General features: G+C 42.9%; 1 protein-coding gene across 5 annotated transcripts in view; it reads left to right on the top strand.

Annotated features, from left to right (window-relative positions):
- nav3 (neuron navigator 3) overlaps nt 1-15,374 on the top strand; it is a 261,068-nt gene that overhangs the window by 9,010 nt on the left and 236,684 nt on the right. For 3 of the 5 annotated variants that reach the window (XM_061807752.1, XM_061807753.1, XM_061807756.1), the window contains exons 2-4: nt 909-996; nt 5,410-5,693; nt 6,581-6,802. The gene's annotated coding sequence lies outside the window, so the exon portion shown is untranslated. The remainder of the gene's footprint in view (nt 1-908; nt 997-5,409; nt 5,694-6,580; nt 6,803-15,374) is intronic. The other 2 variants (XM_061807755.1, XM_061807754.1) reach the window with 2 other exon arrangements.

The raw sequence follows: 15,374 nt of genomic DNA on the forward strand, positions 1-15,374 counted from the left end.
AGATCGGAGACTGCATTAAAATGGACACCGAGTTAAGTGCAACCTTTTCGTTAAAGACTTTGATGTCGTGACGGGCAAGTGCTCCTGTCTGTTTATCGACGACTGTGCGCGATTGTGCGTTCGCGGCGGCCCGCCGGGCAGGTTGCAACTTGTCGGGGGTTGTCGGGGAAATCAACTGACGCGGCTTGGGCACCAAACGCCCAAATGTGACATCGCTCGCGCTCCCGTCCCAAATAATTCTTTAAATGGGATTTTTTTTTTTCCCCACCATCGCTTTTGCAAATATTTAAATTCATGGTGATTTGTTCACAAAGTCCCGTGTTTAAATTGCATAAAAGTAATTTTGGGCTCATTTTATTTTGAAAACAACGCATGCTTAGCCTCAACATCGGATACAAAAAGTCTACACACCCCTGTTAAAATGACAGGTTTTCATGATAGCAAAAAAAAATAATGCTTATCATCTACGTACGTGACGTATAACCTGTACAACAAAATGTTTTCGAGAGGGGAAGTAAAAATAACCGAAATAATGTGGTTGCAGAAGTGTGTACACCCTCGTATCCCGCAATGGCGATATAGCTGTGTTCAGAATTGACAAGTCACATTGCAAGTAAACAACGTGGAAATCTGGAAAATTAATTAAGGATTCATCTTCCGTATGTTAATGTCGGGGAGGCTATTAATGCATTGTTGAAATAATCTGTAGTCTATAATCTCAGCAATTATCATGATAATATTGAGCCAGAACATATTGTGTGTGCGAATAGGGATTGAACCCTATGTTAATATGTAAAATGTAAATGTGCTGAGGACTTAAAAAAAAAAATTATATCAGATGTTCCTATTACTGTAACTTTTTCTACTTCTGATTTTCCATCATTTTTGTTCTGCGTGTAATTGAATAGATGCTGTGTGGTGCCGAATGGCCACTAGGGAGCTGTCTTTGCCCTCCACCGTCTCTTCACTTCACAGTCCACAGAGGCAACAACTGAGGTAATGGTTCAGAATTCCATCCTATCGTCTGTCTGTTAATAAAACCATTGATGCATATTTTCATCATATTTGATGTTCTGTACCAATCTGTATGTGTAGTGCACAGTCAAGTGTGGCATTTCGGAGGCCGTAAAGATGCCGCTCAAGGAAATTGTCGATCAAATGCTAATAGCAAAATAAGTGTAAACGGTTGAAATAGTTGCCATGACATTATAATAATGATTTACCAGCATAATATATATTGCTGTCATAATATAAAGTCGTTATGAGGGCTATTTCTGTTCTCTTTCCATGGTTCTGCTGCCTTTACACTCTCGTGAGGCTTCTGAAGTCCATTTACGGTTCTCCATAAAGTGAAATGATACAGTGGCAAGCTGATAGCAAAGGACCACAGACAATAAGTTCAGGGAGGAGACTGTGTGGAAAATGTCCGCACTCAGCACAGACGGGCTTCCGTCGATGTGATCGATGGTCCTCTGACTCGAGGACTTGCGTGGAGCTGTTTGTCTCGCCGCCCGCCGATGAGCAATCTGAAGGATATAAAGCCAAATCTCCTGCTCGGCCGAGCCTCCAGCCATGTAGCCCCCCTCCATCAGACAATGTAGACCCCCAGTGTACAGCTGCGTCATCATGGGGAGGGTGGGCTGAGCAGCGACGCACCCACCTGCGACCCAAGATTGATGGTGAAGGTCACAGGCATCTGATTTAGATGCTTGGCAACAGAGTTTCACCTGTTATAAATGTCCGGGAAATGTTCTAATCAGATTCCATGTTAAATCAACACAATATTTCACACATCGACACGGTTCAAGTCATACAGTTGAAACTAGCAATCTCTATAAACTAAATGTATTCCGCCGTGGGCCGGAGTGATGTAGAAGCTCACTGCGTTTTCCTGGGAGGTACAATATTTTGCCCCCACCCTCGAGCACAAATATTAGTCACCAAATAAATAACTGCACAGTATTGGTTGTTCCAAAGGGGTCCAAATGTTGGCCAAAAGTCAGCTGGGATAATCTCCAGATCACCTGCGATCCTAATACGAACAAACAATAGAAACAAATAATGGATGGATGGAAGAGGAGGGGACCTAAGATTGAGCTTGGGGTACACCTTGTGAGAGAAGCTTTGAATGATTCACACACGCCACAGCAGAAATGGGTCTCCGTGTGGATCGTAATCCGCAGTTGGTTCTCCGCGGTTCAGCACATTGATTGGTTTTACATTGCATTATTTGCAGCAGTTAATTTATGAACTGGCGGCAAATTCAGCCACTTGTTGTGGTGCCATTCGAGACTTTTGGAGACTCCCACATCACGAAGCCACAACTGGCTACAACTAGCCAATAAGAAAATGATTTTATGCTTTAAAGGGCATGGTAGAGCCCTGCACCATTAGATGTCACACCCCCTTATTCAATTGATAATTCAGATGTTCAGCGTCACATTTCTGGCTGAATGCATCGGAAGTGTAGAACAGTAGACAAATCCCCTCTTAAGATGGCTTCTTTAGGCACAATTTACCATCTTGTTGCGCGCTTTCCAGCTCGCAATACAGAGTAATAAACAACATATATAATAAAACCGTCGAAGCAAGGCCACCAGCCAGCGGCAGCAAACAGTGTCGCTCATATATTGGATTCAACATGGAGCCCCTGATGATCAAATGAGTTGAGAAATGGAGCCTCGGGCCGAATCCACCGAGCCGAGCCTCCTGCAGGCTTTCGCCTCTCCCCCATTACCGATTCATCACACGCAAAAGGCTAAAAGCAGCTGGCAGGCCTCCAAATTGCGCTAAATTGTTTTCTTCTGATATTGTTTGTGTTCCGCCTATTTGCTGGAATCACATCACATCACGCTGCTGATGAGAGGACTGAGCGGCATCATTTCCCGCACAGCGAAGGTGATGGAGAACACCAATCATATCCAAACCTCTTTATTATGCCGCCGTATTATTTACTTGATGAGTCATATTTCCAGATCGTCTATTTGTATTCCTGTCTCTGAGCAACCTGTCTATTATTGTTGGGGGGGGGGAGTGACTGACAGTTGTGGGTACTATCCATTATCTGCGTCAACAATAGCCGTCCATTTTCAACAGCGCTTGAACCAACTGTCTCCAATCAGTGGGGATTGAACAGACTTAATCCACCCCCGAATAATACCACTACTATTGCATGTGATTACCAAAATCATCAGTACTGAAAAAAAATAACAACACAATGTGACAAAATGGAATTGTTCCGCACGGAGCAGTTCAGAATCAATATAACAATAGACAATTGTTCCACATGGAGCAGTTCAGAATCAATATTTATGTAATAGCATGATTAAAAACATGAAAAAAAGAATAAAATGCATTGTACCACATATGCTGAGCATTAAATTGATTATTTACAGATAACCATTGTTTTGGGAGTCAGAGTTGGCAATAAACAACTTTTGCTCTGAGCAACAAATCACAGGTCGGATAAATTCTGTTGTCATCTCTTCGAGGGCCTGCGCTCTGGGCCTGTGAGGATGAATTTGAAATCTAATTGGTTACAGAAACAGTCCCATTACTAATACGTTACATTTGAAGTTACTTTGGCCTCCCCATTTGTTTATAAATGTGCTTGGCTGATTAGGTTGACATGGCACCACATAGAAGCTGAAATCTGACCAAAAAAAAAAAAGGTGCACCACATGGTTCAACCTTTGGCCCATGTTTTTTTTTTCCCATGGTTCAAGGTATCAGTCCATTTTCTCCAGCCTTTCTTTGGATTAGGGTTGCGCGTGAGCTGAAGTGTATCCCATGTGACTTGGAGAGGGAGTCCAGATGCTGCACCGTTATTGGTTGCCTTTCAGTTGTAGTAGTAGAAAAGCCATGTTCAATAAATGGCTGTGGGGGGGATTCTAAATTTCATTTTGATCATTTTCAACCAAGCAGTTATTTAGTATTTAGATCAGTTCCTCAGTGGACACTTCTAAATCTTACATCCAATACAAGAAATCTATGCTGAATTCCAATTTTACAGATATAAATCCAATCAATCCAGTCATCAGGTGAAATCATGTAGTGTCAGGCCTTACTGTTCCCTCCAATTCCTCTAGGCTGCACTAATTACAAAGAATCTAAATGCAACCTTTTCACCCTCAAAATGTCATCCGCTGGATTTTTTTGGGGTGAGTGCCTCAGCTGGTTGCAACGCAAGCAGAGTGTAACAGCAAAGCTTTACAGCAATTTCCTCTATTAGCTCCTTTATAGTTCTGAAAAGCACATTTTAATTCAAAGGTCATTTAGCCGAGGATCCTGGAACAGAAGATAATGAAATCACTGGTTGATGAGACAATGTAATTACCCAACCGCACTTTGAACACCTATTTTCACCACTGAATCACGCCCATTGGCGCACCGAGAAATCAAGCGATCTCCTTTCATTTTTTTTATTTTATTTATTTTTTCCGTTAAAAGGTTCCCGATAGTAGTTTCATTATGCCGGCGCAACACTAGAGGAGTTGTTTTGCGTGTGAGCGCGTGCACGCGGGTGTGCACGTGCAGTTAATCCAATCTCGCCGAAAGTTCCGTTCCCAGTGCTTTATGTCGCTCAAGGTGGTTCCCATGGAGACACGTCCTCTCAAAGAAAACCATTGATAGTGCAATTTTGGGCCAAAAATGGAGATGAAAACAACACTTCTGCTTTTGTAAACACGGGTTCCAAAGTCACTCTGACTGTGTTTCATTTATTAGAACAAAATCATTGCATTATGGTGTTTTTATTTTGCCATCTGCCTATCCAAACTATCATGCACTACACCGAATATGTCATAACTGTAATAAATGCAACCATGCTGCAGATTTCCAGAAAATTACATCAAAGAAATACCCATGGGCGGCACGGTGGAGCTTGCTCGTAAAGCGTTGTCCTCACAGTTCTGAGGACCCGGGTTCGATCCCGGCCCCACCTGTGTGGCGTTTGCATGTTCTCCCCCTGCCTGCGTGGGTTTCTTCCAGGCACTCCGGTTTCCTCCCACATCCCAAAAACAAGCAACATTAATCTGACACTCTAAATTGCCTATAGGTGTGATTGTGAGTGTGACTGTTTGTCTCTATGTAGCTTGCGATTGGCTGGCAACCAGTTCAAGTTGTACTCCGCCTCCTGCCCGTTGACAGCTGGGATAGGCTCCAGCACTCCCCGCGACCCTCGTGAGGATAAGCGGCAAAGAAAATGGATGGATGGATGCAGAAAGAGGAATAGATTTTATATTCTACCCCATCACATGTAAAGATTTTGACCAATTAATGTAGATTTTCTTGATACTTGTCAGATGTGAACACTTTTGCACACTTGAGCACGTCTTTACTTTGCACCTAGTGTTGCTGTATTTTTAAAATCTCTTTCAATGATCTCATTTTTTGTCATCTCTTCTCCAGGGAGATTTGGTGTTCAACACTCCCACCGTGTGGCCAAAAGGCACGGCTGCCCCATGACGCTGCACACTCAGACCGGCTCTGGACGTCTTCGCAGCGAGGGCAGGCTGCTTCCTCCCATCCCCGAGCTCAGTTTTTCCGCGACATCCACCGCGCAGTCCCCCGACCCGGCTCTCTCTGGGGACACATTTTGGAAGACTTAAGATCATCCTTCTCTCACAAAAGCTGCTGGGGGGAGGAAAAAAAAGCGCTGCGGAGGGAAAAACGCTGCTGGTGCTGGATATAAGGTAAGATCATTTTGCCGTTGTAAATGTGGTATTTTCTCTTCAAAATGTCCATTTGTGGGTTGAAAATTTTGATCCCGGTCATAGCAACGTAATGCTCTGAGTGTGCTCGCACAAGGTGCATGATGCGTGACTCGGGGAAAGTGCGCCTCAACACCAAACTGTGTTTCATACCCAGCCTAATTAGTCACTTTTCCATTTAAAGGGGTGCTCGTCATAAGAGTCGCTAATGGGTGATGCTGCATCCATCCAACTTTATGTAAGCAGTCCAGAACTCTTCCTCTGAGAACATGTTTTGATTTGAGGTCCACCTTTTTTTTCTTTTTTTTTTTTTTCAATGACGGATGCCAGATGAGAGTCACTGTATTGATGCCACCTGAATGATTCAGGAAGGGGAGTGATATGGAAAATCGATGATTTAACCACAGCAATTCGTGCATTCGGGGATGGATAGGTGGTCCGTCTTGATGTCTGTGATAAAATGCGAAGACTGGGATGCAATTTATTAAATACCCCCCCCCCCCCCCCCCCGCGGTCAAATAAGATGCAACAGGTAAGTGGATGGGGAGCACGGCGGGACTAGCGGTGAGCACTTTTGCCTCGCAGTTTTCGGATTCTGGGTTTGAATTACATCGCAAGGTGTTGGAGTCAAAGGGGTTGCATACTATCCAATGAAATGCCAAAGAAAGATTTACATTTGTGGTTGTAATGGGACAAAATGTGAAAACTGTCAACGGGTCTGAACACCTTTTTCAAAGCTTCTCGATGTAAACTATCGAAGGTTCCAAAGAGCGTTGTCGCCCTTAATTGCATGACAAGACCCACCGATTATTTCCTTCATTGTGGAACAAGCGAACTCCTCCGGCACATGTGGTGTCCTCTTCTCACAGGGGCAGTGGGAACCGGCGTAACCCCTCCACTCCATCCCATTTATTCAAGTGGACAGTGCAGTGTTAAAAGCTCCCAACTTGAATACTAATAACCTTCCTGAGGTTAGTCTTGGGTTGCTGGTGTGCTCTGGTGGAGTGGATGCCCCAGTTTGATTGTTGGTTACCTTCAGACAAGACTTTGGCTCCAGTTCTTCTGAAGATCCACCAGTGGACTAAAATCAGGTACAATTCTCGTCGCTGATGTCTTGTGGACTGCTTTTTGCCTCACTTGCTCCCAACATGAAGAATCAACAGCCACTTCCACACAATTGAAGAAATCCTTATTGATCAGTGTATGTACTACATACACATGTAACTTTTACGATCGTTTTATTCAATGGTGAACCTCCTGTGACTCCAGATTCCATGAGGATTTACCCCAATTGTAGACTGAATTTAAGAATTTGCGTGGGATTTAAAGTCAGAGTGACATGCTGAGCAGCTTGTTTAGTGAATTGTGGATTTGTAGAAAGAAAAAAAATTACGTGACCATGCACGCAACACTTTTATCTCAAATCATTGAAATGAATTAAAATGTCATTAATCCGTTCCATTCTCCCCAGAAACATGTACATAAAAAAATAGCACTCTACAATGTTCTTTTTTAATAATGCATACAATAATGGCATAATGAGTAGAATAGAATGTAAAGAAAGGTTTACAGGTTTTTGCTTTAATTAAATTGTCATTATGGTACTCCTGGTGTGCCCACATAGTCCACTTGGTGGAAGTATAAGCCACACATACATATATACATGGAGACAGTCATTCTTCAGAAAACTGCAGCAATATGACTTGTTCTTCGCAGAGGACAAAGAATATACGCATGTAAATATTGTTACATGGTTCTAATACCCCAAGTAGCTATAGTACTTGGCCTTATTAACACCACTACTGTCCACTTGCAACATTTGATTCTGTTCTTTGGAAATCGAGATGTCTTAAAATGATTTTGCATCTGGGTTGAACAGTGCTCTATGTTCGTCCATTTTCTGTACTGTTTATAGGCATACGATGTATCCGACAGCCAGGTTGCATTATATGCAGTAGATAATACAATATAGTGCATTATGTGCAGTGGATAGTACACAGAAAAAGCAGAAGAAACACACTGGCGTGAGTCCGCGTTCCTGTGGGAAGCTTTTTGCAGTCATCATTCCACTCTTGTCAAAGCGACCCGGAGGGACCGGCCCCCTCGTCCAGCCTCCACCATCACTTTGGTACTCACCCGTCCTCCTTATCCATACTCATCGCTCCCTTTTGAATGGCTTTCATGTCACCATTGTACCCTTTGGAGAACCACTTTTCCTGCCCCCATCTGCATCTGGTTACGTTTTACTGCGATCAATGTCGGTTGAAGACAGTTGATTCCTCCGCGCGTCCGATTAAATTAACACTGCAGACGAGGCTTTAAACCGTCTTGGGGGAGAGCAAGGATGGGCATCGATTGACAACAGACCCATTTTTTAAAGCGAGTTAACGTCGTTGACTGTAAGTATAGCCTGGAGGAATTCCATCTCCAAATTAATAACTGAACATTACTTTGTTGGTCGCATGCATTATTCTGACTTGAATAGTGCCTAACCCAGAAATCTACTTGTGGATGCCATTCAAAAGAAAAGAAACTCACCGCAATTTGATAACACAGCCAACCAACGGGGACAATCTGCGATAATGAGCGGGGAATTATTCGCCACCACGGCTTCTTGACACTGATGCCGTGTGAAGTTGCTCTTAGAGGAAGCTCAATAAACTCGTCACGACAGATAGTTTGCCCGTTCCCTCGGTGGACTGCAGCATAACGTTGTGCGTGAGTGGGAGCAGATAGAAACGGAGAGTTAAACACTGGGAATTCTTGGACACTTTGATTCTCCCACTGCGGATGGCAACAAGTCTTTTTCTTGTTTTCCTTTCAGCTTGTCCGGTCAGGGGCCGCCACAGCGTGTCATCTTTTTGCATGTAAGCCTATCTCGTGCGTCTTCCTCTCTAACTCCCACCGTCCTCATGTCCTTTCTCACAACGTCCATCAATCTTTTCTTTGGTCTTCCTCTCGCTCGTTTGCCTGGCAGCCCCATCCTCACCGACCTTCTACCACACCAGACATCTTCCGCCAGCTTTTCCACCTCGCTTGGACCCGCTTCTTCACTTCCTTACCACACTCACCATTGCTCTGTATTTGAAGTCGTCCACCCTTGCTATCTCTCCTCCCTGGAGCTTCACCCTTCCTCTCCGCCCCCTCTCCTTTGTGCACATATATTCTGTTTTATTTTGGCTAATCTTCATTTTTCTCCTTTCCAGTGTGTGCCTCCATCTTTCTGTGGATGGTAACAAGTAAAAAAAAAAAAAAAAACCCAAAACATTACATCACAGTAGTTGCCTGAGATATGAGTTATTCGACCCGGGAGTTTTTTTTTGGGGGGGAGCGAGCCAGTGTGAGGGTGTTTGTTGGGTTTTTGCTTTGACTAGCAAACAAAAATTTGTGACAGTAGCTCTGTATGGTAGCAGTGAACTCAACTCAACTCTCTTCCCAACAAGCAGGAGTTTGGGATATAGTAAAGAATTCTTTAAACAAAGAGGTTGTCAGCTCCAGTTGTGTTTTACTGCCAGACTAAACAAATCAAAGAGATCTATACCTCACATATTTAAAACACCCACACGAGTTTGCCTTCTGTCAGTTTAATGCAAACACACACACACAAAAAAATGAAAATGCCATAGACGGGCTAACTTATATAATCAAAACTGTATTGTAGTGGATTGTTTGTGTAATTTCTTACCAGCACTCCTAAGAGAACGTTACATTCTTCAGATCTAGCAAGGCCTTGGGTACATACAAACAGACTCTCTATTTTCTTCTAAGGCTTTTGGTCCCATGACAACTTTTTTTAAAAGTGAAATCAGCAAAGCTTTTGATTAACAATCTCGCCACATCAGCTCGTCATGCCGTACAACGGCAACGCTGTGACTGGAGGCTTGGCAGCGCCACTGTAATCCTTTTGATTGATTCAAAAATGCCTTCTCCGCTGGGGATCAAGTCGACTGCTTGAAGCGGAAAATAAAATAAAATAAAAATACAACATACACGCACAGAGGGTGTAATTGCACATCACGTCGTAATGCGCCACAAGACTGAAAGGCCATCAGTTGGAGTGCGGCAGGATAGCATGTCGGAAAAGGAGAACTATCCTCAAGCTCAGGCTCTCATCTTTGACACCAGAGAGTTTTAAAGAGAGTTGTACCATTTCCTGGTGCCCTTTAAGAAGCCAATCGCAGTAAATAAAGGCCGCGCTAGCAGGAAGAAGTCACATGAGGAGTCTCTGTATAGACTTCAAAGGCACGATTTGCAAATTCAATAAAGATGGAATGGGATTCCCCTTCTTACGCTCGCGTGCAAAACAAGCCTCCCATTGTGGCCCTCTCGTTTTAATTAAGAACCGGCATCGCCATTTGGCATTTCTGCCGAGACTTGGCCCCCTTGGGCTTCGCGGAGCAAATCACGCTGGGCCACATCACAAGCTGTCACATGCTTAGGCGAGAACTCAAATCCCGTTCTTGAGTTTCCATTGCAAATAAAAATGTCACCACTACATGGAATCCTCAGTCTCATGATCAATACTTTTCCCCTTTATTAATGACAACCGCGACTCAAAACTGTCCACAAAGTCAGGAAAGTTACAGTGCTGTGAACCTCTGCATGTGGAAGGTTCTGGAGCCTCCTCCGAGCAAAATTGCTGAACCCGAGAGAATACAAGACCCCTTTTTTCTCCTTGCAACAACATACATAAGCACGGCATCAATCGCGCTATCAAAGCGGCGTCGGGCTGTTGCAAAGGGGCTTTGCTGAGGGCGAAACGAAACGAGGCTCGCATAAATCGAGAGGTTCTGAGGGTTGCGCGAGTTCAGTGCACTTCATGCGGCCCACATGCAGATTTCGACATGTTGACGGGAAGATTCCTCAGCTTTCCATTTGCTTGCTCAAAGCCACATTACGCTTAAAAGCCTTTTTAATATTGGCAGCAAAGCAAAATGGCATCACTCGTTGTGAGCCGTTGTAGGGTGAAGGCGGAAAGTGTTCCACATTTTATGTTACAGGATTATTCCAAATTCAATTTTGGGGGTGCAGTTTAATGCAGATATACTGATTCAGGGTACCCTACACGAGTCAGTCTTAACTCTTCAGTAAGCTGCAGTAGTATCAATCATTCTTCGCAAAGGATAAAATATGTATGCATGTTATCCATCCATCCATTTTCTTAGCCGCTTATCCTCACAAGGATCGCAGGGAGTATTGCATTAATGAAAAAGAATCAGATTCAGATTAGGTAGAGCGGCTATTTAAGTGTTTTGGGATTGTAGTTTTGGACATATTTAGGGTTCCATCCACTTTCTTAGCCGCTTATCATCACAAGGGTCGCGGGGGCGTGTTAGAGCCTATGCCAGCTGTCAACGGGTAGGAAGCGGGGTACACCCTGAACTGGTTGCCAGCCAATCGTAGGGGACATAGAGACAAACAGCTCTACTCACAATCACACCTATGGGCAATTTAGTGTCCAATTACTGTTGCATGTTTTTGGGATGTGGGAGGAAACCAGAGTGCCCGAAAGAAACCCATGTGCACGGGGAGAACGTGCAAACTCCACTCAGGCGGGGCCGGGATCGAACCCGGGACCTCAGAACTGTGAGGCCAAGGCTTTCCAGCTGTTTCACCGTGCAACCGTGCCTGGTGGTTTTGTTAAATTGTTTCTGTACATGTATCGCTCTACCGAGTGCTGTCATATATGATGCTTGAAAAAACTGCAATGCCGTTGCTGTTCATTTGCCCGTCTGTGGCATTTCCACATTGCTTTAGCGTGAAGCGATCAGACTTGAAGGCTAAGTTGCGTTATTGTTTTAAATATGCAATAGTTGTATAATCTGAAGAATTGTTCACTATCTGTCTGTTGTGAAGTGAGTGGAGATGAGTTGAGCCCTCATACCACAAATTTTTAGCAAAAAAAATATGTAAATATAACAAATGAAGGTTATGATCTTGATAAACTCTCAAGGGACGTCTGTACTGTAACTGGCGGCTTAGCGTGCTTTCTTTTCTTTTTCCATGTATGGTTACATAAGGGTTCATCCATGTCATATTTTGATGAAACGGGCTTTCCAAAAGCTACTGGCTGACAGTCAAGTCGTCTCTTCAGCGGCTGCGCCGGAGCCGCCCCGCGAGAGCGCTGACTAACTGCTTGAGTCAGCGCGGCGATCGCAATACTTATGAGCCAGCAAAACAAACACTCGCTCTGGAGCCATTAATCCTTCCTGCACAATACAATAGCGCAGTTGCTTGAAAATGCACAAATGGAGCTGGATCCCTGCCTTTCCCCGAGTAATATTAAAGGGCTTGTATTATGGATAACTTTTTTTTGAGTTGCTTGTATAGAAATATTTGGGTGTCAGAAGTTCACAAGTTAAGATTTGTTAGCTGAATATTATCAAAATTGTGTCCAGAAGGAAATGGTTCACTATTTTGCTGGATTGTGATATAATGAAGCAAATATATATCAAAATGCTCCCAGGACTTGCTGGCTAGGCTGTGGGAGGAGTCATCATTTTCGAGCAATGACAGCCCTACAGTGAACTACCGCATCTTTGTGGTTCAGGTTTTCGACATTTCCCGATTCACTTCTTTTTCTGGCACCCTTTCCTCCTAAAATATTGCTTTGGCGCCATCAGTTGGCCAAGAAACGTGATGAGGGAGATGTTGGGGTGGGGGGGGGGTTATTTTGTAAGGATATAGTGTTGTCTAATAAAAAAAAAAAAAAAGAAATACTTTGTGGCATCCATAGGCAATTCCAAACCTTTTAGAGCGGGCATCAAGAAACTGAGTTTTGGACCCTGGTTGTGTGGAAACACAACATCCAAATATTATCTCATTATGGGATGCCCCAAACATGTTCTTTAGCCACGGAACCGTTTTTCATTGTGAACAACACAATGCCAAAAAAGTCTCCTCTAAAATTAGGAATGGAATCAAACCGTTAGCTTGATGAGTGATGTTTCGATACGCGATGCTATCTGCAGTGTTATATGAAATCCACTGAAGCAAACATCATAGTAAAGATGAAACAGCATTTTAATTGGAGGTGCCGTAGTGTGATGCTTATTAATCTTTCATAGTGCTGCAGTGTCCACTTTTATACCTTTGCCAATATATTTCAGACATCTTATTCAAGTTGGTTTATAAGTACAAATTAAATATCATTTTAACAACGTGTATAATTTTTGTTTCTAGCAGGGGAGGGGATTTTAATGTTTTTTTTCCTTTTTTTTTTTTGTGCCATTTGTCCAACCCCGCCTCAAATGAAATTGATCTCTCTGAGCGGAGCGCTCCAGCATTTTGTCTTCTCAAGGTGAAATGAAGCATAGGATTTGTGAGTGAGCGGGATATCGGGTGCCTAAACTGGGATTGTATATAGTTATTGATTTTTACAGTAAACTGTTTCTTTATTTATAACGCTGCAGCATGGCGTTATCCAGTGGCATGAGCCAAAACATAAATATTGTTTCCACCTGAAATGGATTTTTTGTCTTTGCTTTTGGATTAGTCCAAATTTTGGGATTATGTGTATACGTACCACAGAGTAAGTATACGCACACATGGTATCGTAAACATTTGGTGGATGTCTGAATGAATACACCATGGTTGTGTTCAATCATGTATATTACATAGATCCATTTCATGACTTCTATGGTACATAAACAGCATCAAAAACAGTTGGAGGAATGCTTGGTGAGATATATTATTTTACCCCCACATATATTGTATTTTTATGTTCCAGTATCATCAAACATTGTTCCCAAATCTTTTACACCAAGTACCACTTCAGAAAATATTCATTTCTTCTGCTACTGCCGTAATAATAATAATAAAATAAAATATAGTAGCCTGTCTTTGGTGTGGCCAGTGTGGAATCATTTCCTGCTCAGTGATGATGTTGATATCTGCCCTGTGACTGACTGGCAACCAGTTCAGGGTGTAGCCTGCCTTTCGCCCGAAGGTAGCTGGGGTAAGCTCCAGCTTTCCTGCAACCCTTGTGAGGATAAGCAGCTTGGATAATTACATAATTCTACTGTTAAACAACTGTTGCCGTATTGAGACAGTATCATGAAAAAATATATAGGATGCTTCGTGGGATACACCCCATCTGTTAACAACAAATATTACAAAATTCAGAATTCTTGTATGATACATAAAGAGCATCACAAAACGTTTGAGGTTGCTTGGTGGGATACACTGGTATTAAATATGTTTTGCGCCAGATTCTTTTGTTGAACGTCTTGTATGGTACGGATTGTATAGCTGAACAAAGAGTTGGATAATGCCAAGTGGGGTACACTAAGTTGTGTACGATGCCTTCTTAGCCTTGGAATATTAAATTGAATTTATCTGGAAAAGTTCTATCTCAGCGGCATGGTGGTTGACTGCTTAGCGTGTATGCCTCACAGTTCTCTGGACCCGGGTTCAAATCCTAGCCCCGCCTGAGTGGAGTTTGCATGTTGTCCCTGTGCCTGCATTAGTTTTTTTGGTTTTCTGGGCTCTCTGGTTTCCTCCCAGCCAGTTCTCTGCTTCCAGCCGCTGTTCTCCTGGATTTCACCCCTCTTTTCCTCATACACCACGTGGTACTGCTCTTACCCAATACAGGTGGGAGGCTTTTCTTTATATTGGTATTGATCTCTGTGTGGTCATTGGGGCTCTTTAGGGGGGAAAAAAAAAAAAAAAACAGGAAGGAATGTGCAGCAGGTCAAGCGTCTGAGCGGAAAAGTGCCACGTTTCGATCACCGGCCCAAAAAGGCCTCGTCGAGGACGTGGCTCTTTCGCTAAGCTTTTATCGAAGGCAGCAGAGCAACAACTGGGTATTTGCACTCCTTTGATGCATAATGTATTAAAGGGTAGTCAGAGCCTCCTTGTCCGCCTTTCATGTAGGCGTCAATTTTTCAATTGATGGCATTTAACCAGGGGAGATGAGGGAGGCCAGAGGGGCTTAATGAGGACCGCTCATCATTTTTGACCTTTATGAGCAACGTACATTGTATAGTCTTGTTTTATGCAGCAGTCCATATATCTATAATCTCATTCTGATGCAAGAGTCATGTTTCCGATTGCTCTGTCGACTGTTACTACAATACTGTATTTCCTCAAATTGAGACCGCCACTCTAATAGCCATCGTGTCTCAATTAATTCAATTTCTGTAGTTTTTAAAAATTATTTTCTTTTGTTGTAATCTCATTTTAATTGTAATTTGTAATGTTCGTTTTTAGTATCACTAATTGCCGGAAAATTACAAAACATATATTTTGTAAATCATTGACTAAAGTTACACATAAAGGCTTCTTCTGAATTAAAGCCTAACCTCTCAAAGAGTCCTGGTGGTCTCTGCGTGGAAATAAATAAAAGTTTCCGGCCACAATATGAGAAATACAGTACATAAAACAAATACATCACTGAACTTACAAATAAAAGGCCTACCCTAATTAAAGCCTTTTCCATTGCACAGATGAATAAATAATATCCCCCTCGCCACAAAATGAGCATATATATGGACTCAGAGGAAAAAAAACAAAACATAAAACTGTGTACATATTAAAACCTATTTCCTAATAAATGCCTTACCCCTAAAAGACTCCTGGTGCCCTCTGCAGTTGAGCATTTTAAAGTCGTTAGCCACCATATGGAAAAGTACAGTATATGAAAGGTGATTTGGAAAAAGTCAT

Source organism: Syngnathoides biaculeatus, chromosome 20 (genome assembly GCF_019802595.1).
Source record: "Syngnathoides biaculeatus isolate LvHL_M chromosome 20, ASM1980259v1, whole genome shotgun sequence".
Taxonomy (NCBI): Eukaryota; Metazoa; Chordata; class Actinopteri; order Syngnathiformes; family Syngnathidae; genus Syngnathoides; species Syngnathoides biaculeatus.